This window comes from Rhincodon typus, chromosome 47 (assembly GCF_021869965.1).
Source record: "Rhincodon typus isolate 14 chromosome 47, sRhiTyp1.1, whole genome shotgun sequence".
Classification (NCBI taxonomy): Eukaryota; Metazoa; Chordata; class Chondrichthyes; order Orectolobiformes; family Rhincodontidae; genus Rhincodon; species Rhincodon typus.
The window spans coordinates 798,076-803,490 of record NC_063378.1 but is presented as its reverse complement, the minus strand read 5'-3'; the positions used below and the strand labels follow the sequence as shown (position 1 = coordinate 803,490).

The 5,415-nt window shown below is 43.4% G+C and overlaps 2 long non-coding RNA genes across 3 annotated transcripts in view; one reads left to right on the top strand and one right to left on the bottom strand.

The window, feature by feature from the left end:
* Window positions 1-5,415, bottom strand: part of LOC125487945 — a 28,695-nt gene that overhangs the window by 16,809 nt on the left and 6,471 nt on the right. Inside the window, exon 1 of one of the 2 annotated variants that reach the window (XR_007266162.1) lies at window positions 3,886-4,439. The exons of the other annotated variant lie outside the window; for it this stretch is intronic. This is a non-coding gene — a long non-coding RNA (uncharacterized LOC125487945). Of the gene's footprint in view, window positions 1-3,885; window positions 4,440-5,415 lie in introns of those variants that run through there. 2 annotated transcript variants of the gene reach the window in all.
* Window positions 4,594-5,415, top strand: part of LOC125487944 — an 8,824-nt gene continuing 8,002 nt past the window's right edge. Inside the window, exon 1 of the long non-coding RNA XR_007266161.1 lies at window positions 4,594-4,751. This is a non-coding gene — a long non-coding RNA (uncharacterized LOC125487944). The remainder of the gene's footprint in view (window positions 4,752-5,415) is intronic.

Below are 5,415 nucleotides of genomic sequence, written 5' to 3'. Positions count from 1 at the left end.
ATTTACATATTTATAGAAACTTTTGCTGCCTGTTTTTATATTCTGAGCTAGTTTACTCTCATAATCTATCTTACTTCTCTTTATAACTTTTTTTGTGGTTTTCTGTTGGCCTTTAAAGATTTCCCAGTCTACTAGTTTCCCACTACTCTTTGCTTTTTTGTATGTGTTTTTTTTCAATCTGATACTTTCCTTTATTTCCTTAGACATCCATGGCTGGCTCTCTCTTTTCCTACAGTTCTTCCTCATCACTGGAATATACTTCTGCTGAGCACTGTGAAAAATGGTTTGAAAGTCCTCCACTGTTCCTCAATTGACCCACCATAAAGTTTTTGCTCCCATTCTACCTTAGCTAACTCCTCCCTTTGTTTAAGCACAGGACATAGGTACTGGATTTAACCTTCTCACGTTCCATCTGTATTTTAAATTCGACCATACTGTGATCGCTCCTTCCGAGAGGATCCCTAACTGTGAGATCATTAATTATTCCTGTATCATTTCACAGGACTAGATCTAGGATAGCTTGCTCCCTCATAGGTTCCATTACATATTATTCAAGGAAATTATCGCGGATGCATTCTATGAACCCCTCCTCAAGGCTGCCATGACCGACCTGGTTTGACCAATCGATATGTAGATTAAAATCCCCCATGATAATTGCTGTACCATTTTTACATGCATTAGCTATTTCTATGTTTATTGCCCACCCCACCACGATGTCATTATTTGGTGGCCTACAGACCACACCTATCAGTGACTTCTTCTCCCTGCTATTCCTAATTTCCACCCAAATGGATTCAATGTTTTGTTCAGTCGAACCTATATCATCTCTCACTACCGCCCTGATATCATCTTTAAAAATCAGAGCAATACCACCTCCCTTACCTTCCTGTCTGTCCTTCCGTATAGTTTGATACCCCTGGATATTTAACTCCCAGTCATGACCATTCTGTAACCATGTCTCTGTAATGGCCACTAAATCATACCCATTTGCCACGATTTGCACTTTGTTTCGAATGCTCCGAGCATTCAGATAGAGTACCCTTATGCCAGTTTTTGCACCTTCTTTTTGGGTCCTATTACCTCCATTACTAACAGCTCGAGTTCTCCTTCCCTTTAACATTTTTCCTAATTTTCAATGGAGTTGAAGCTTCCTCGTCACCTGCTAACCTGTTGCTTTGCCTTACATTAATTGTTATTCTCCCTCTACGCTCACTTCTCCCTTCCCCCCTACTTCCTAGTTTAAAGTCCTATTAACCACCCTATTTACCCTTTTCGCCAGAACACTGGACCCGGCCCTGTTCAGGTGGAGTCCATCCCAGCAGTATAGATCCCTCCTGTCCCAGAACTGATGCCAGTGCCCCATGAAAAGGAAACCGTCTTTCCCACACCACTCTTTTAGCCACGTGTTTACTTCCCTGATCCTCGCCTCCCTATGCCAATTTGCACGTGGCTCGGGCAGCAATCCAGAGATTATGACCCTCGAAGACCTGTTTTTTAATTTTGTTCCTAGCTTTTCATAATCCCGAAACAGGTCTTTTTTCTTAGTTCTGCCTATGTTGTTGGCACCTACGTGGACCACAACAACTGGATCCTCCCCCTCCCTCTCTAGTATCCTCTCAAGCCGGTCAGAGGTGTCTCGCACCCTGGCACCGGGCAGGCAACACACCATGTGGGATTTTCTATCCTGCTCACAAAAGATACTGTCTATCCCCCTGATGATGGAATCCCCTACAACTACAATCTGTCTTTTTGCTCCCCCCTCTTGAATGGCCTCCTGGACCATGGTCAGTTGATTCATCCTTCCTGCAGCCCTGTTCCTCATCCACGCAGGGAGCAAGTGCCTCATACCTGTAGGACAATGTCAAGGGCTGCGGCTCCTGTGTTCCTGTCTGCAGGGTCTCTCTACCTGCCTCGCTCACAGTCACACACTGCTGTCCCTGCCCACCGATCGAATTAACATTAGTTAATCTACCAGGTGTGACTGCCTCCTGGAACACAGCATCCTGGTATTTCTCCCACTCCCGGATGTGCCACAGTGTTTGGAGTTCAGATTCCAGCTCATCAATTTTGAGCCGGAGCTCCTCAAGCAGCCAACACTTGCTGCAGATGTGGTCACCGCCGTTCTCAATGGGATCAGCTAACTCCCACATCATACAGCTACAACACATCACCTGGCCTGCCATCTCTACTTAGTTAATTATTTAAAATTAATTAGTTTTTTTTAGTTTTGCAGTGTTCTCTGCACCAGTAAGTTTAGTTAACTCCCAAATTTATCGGGTGGAAGCTTACCTTCTCAGGCTGCCCTTGCGCTTTCTCCCGGACTCCCGCCGCTGAAACAACTGAAAGGTTGGTGAGATATGACCTTCCCAATCAATTGTCATTCAGATAATAAACTGGCTGTTTTTGCTACAAAATGAAAAACCTCAAATTTATCCACATTATATTTTTTTGTCCGCTCAACTATGTATTTGTCCACTCAATTTGCTCAGATCACAAATTCGCTTGATGGACAAGTTGTCCCCATTCTGAGCAATTGGTGGCAAATTCCTCCCAGTTATGAATATTATTGCCCCAAATCATGGCGGCACCGCATGCGCACTCCTCCAACCATACCCCCACGTCGCCATGACTTACTCCGCACATGTTCCAATCAAATACCTTCTGCTCCTGCGTATGTTTTCCTATTCTATGAATAAGGGACATTCACCACCCCCTAGCATTCTGGCTAACCAAGCAGCCATTGCTTGCTCGACTTACGGTATTCTTGTTGTGGGGTTCGGATAGCTCAGTTGGTTGGACCACCTTCAGTTCTATTCTTTTTCTTAGCTAAGTTCCCTTATACAACAAACGCACACATATTGACAGTATTCCAAATGTGGTCTGATGTAGTATAGTTGAGACTTGTATATTTGCGCAGGACATGCCTATATTCAGACTCATTCCATTTGAAACGAAGGCCAATATTCCATTTCCTTTCCCTACTGTCCCCTAAACCTGTATGCTAGCTTTTTGTGATCGTGGGCAAAGTGTCTAAATCACCTCTGTCCTTTTGCTGTCTGTAGTCTTTCTCCAACTGAATAATATTCAGCTCTATTCTTGTTAGCATTCTGCATAGCCTTACATTATCTACACGTGTGAAATACGGAATCACAACAACGTCAATGCTGAAAACCATAAAAGATTTCAACAACCTCAGTGCTGAAAGACTACCCTAACAATTACAATGATGAAATACAACAACAACCATAATGCTGAAATGCAATAACAAATTCAACAACAACCTCAATTGGGAGAAACAGTATCCATTCCAACAAGATCAAAGCTAAAATACATCAGCAAATTCAGTGCTGAAATAAACAAACACAACAATCCCAACATGAAAACACAACAAGAAGTTCAGCAACAACTTCCATCCACAGAACAAATTCAACAAACTGGATGCAGAAGTGCTACATCTTCAATAAAAGCCTCACTATTGCAACACAAATGATGAAATGCAACATTTATAATGAATAAAAAGAAAAAATTGACAATCACATTCTAAGAATACAACAAATTCAGCAATAACCTCCAATGCAGATGAGCAACAACAGTCTGAACTGTAATCTCAAGGCTGAAATAAAATAACAATAACCTCAATGCCGAAATAAAACAATAACCTTGATGTTGAAATACAGCAACTATGATATTGAAATACAATAAAAGTTCAACAGCATAAATGCTGTGAAAAAGAACCCTTTTAATTCAACACATAACCTCAATGCTGAAAAAACAAACAAATTAATCCAGTCTTCTGAATCACCAGTAAATTCAAACTGAAAAATTGTTAGTAACCTGCATTTAATATGGAATGTATTTCAGTCAGTCATCCTTCCTCATACACACCATTGAGCTCGTACTGATGAGAGGCTGTTCACCAGCTCCATGGTGGAATGGTTTCACTCTTTCTGACAACCTCCATTCATGATTAATAGTGGTGAGCCACAGAATCAAATACCTAATTTCAAATCACGAACAAAAACAAAGTTGCTGGAAAAGCTCAGCAGGTCTGGCAGTTTCTGTGAGGAAAATAATCAGAGTTAACATTTCGGGTCCAGTGACCCTTCCTTGAACTGTTCTGCCACAGAAATTCGTTGAGACGAAAACAAAGAAGGTTTTGAACCAGGATTTATCCCTTGTATTAGGAATGAAAGGGATCAAAAGATTTTGGAAGAAAGTGGAACAGTGGTAAAGTTGGATGATGAACCATGTTCATACTGAATGATGCCACAGACTCAAAGTGCCTAATGTTCTACTCCTGCTACCATTTTATGGGATAGGACAGGGATGGAGGGATCACTTCTTGTGTGGAATGAATTTCCTGAGGAAGTGGTCATACGGGCACAATTACAACGGTTAAAAGACACTTAGATAAGTATATAAATAGGAAAGGTTTGGAGGGATATAGGCCAGGAGCAGGCAGGTGGAATTAGTTTAGTTTAGTTTGGGATTATGTTCGACATGGACTGGTTGAACTGAAGGCTCTGTTTCTGTGCTGCACGACTCGACAACACTCTCCATGTTTGTGAATATCCACAGAACAAGAATGGCAGTGCACAGGCATACTGCGGGAAGAGTATGGAGCATGCGCAGAACGCATCAATGATTGAGGTGGACGTTTCTTTTGCAGCTCGGAAAAAATTTCTGATAACGTCGGACGAAGAGGTGCAAAAAACAGGCAGCTAAACAGATACGTTTCGAAAGCATGTTAGGTAAGCCGTAAACACGAACACGATCTTGTGCTGCCGCTGTTTCGCGCCGCTCCCGTTGTTTAGAGCTGGGTTCACGACCGCCAAATGGCGCAGCGGCCATGTTCATTCTGGGCATCATTTAGCACTGCGCATGGTTCCGCCATCTTTGTAGGGGGCAATGTTCCGCACTGGGCGGAGTTTGCCACCAATCACTGCGAAACAGGACAAATTATTCACACAACACAGTGTGGAGCTGGAGGAACACAGCAGGTCCGTTAGCATCAGAGGAGCAGGAAAGTTGACGTTTCGGGTCGGAAACATTCTTCAAAAAAGCCAATCAGAGATAGTAGGAACTGCAGATGCTGGAGAATCCGAGACAACAAGGTGTAGAGCTGGATGAACACAGCAGGCCAAGCAGCATCATAGGAGCAGAAAGGCTGACGTTTCGGGCCTAGACCCTTCATCAGAAAAGGGGGAGGGGAAGGGGGTTTTGAAATAAATAGGGAGAGAGTGGGAGGCGGATAGAAGAGGGATAGAGGAGAGGATAGGTGGAGAAGAAACAAACAGGTCGAAGAGGCGGGGATGGGGCCAGTAAAGTTGAGTGTAGGTAGGGAGTTAGGAAGGGGATAGGTCAGTCCAGGGAGGACGGACAGGTCAAGGGGGCGGGATGAGGTTGGTCGGTAGG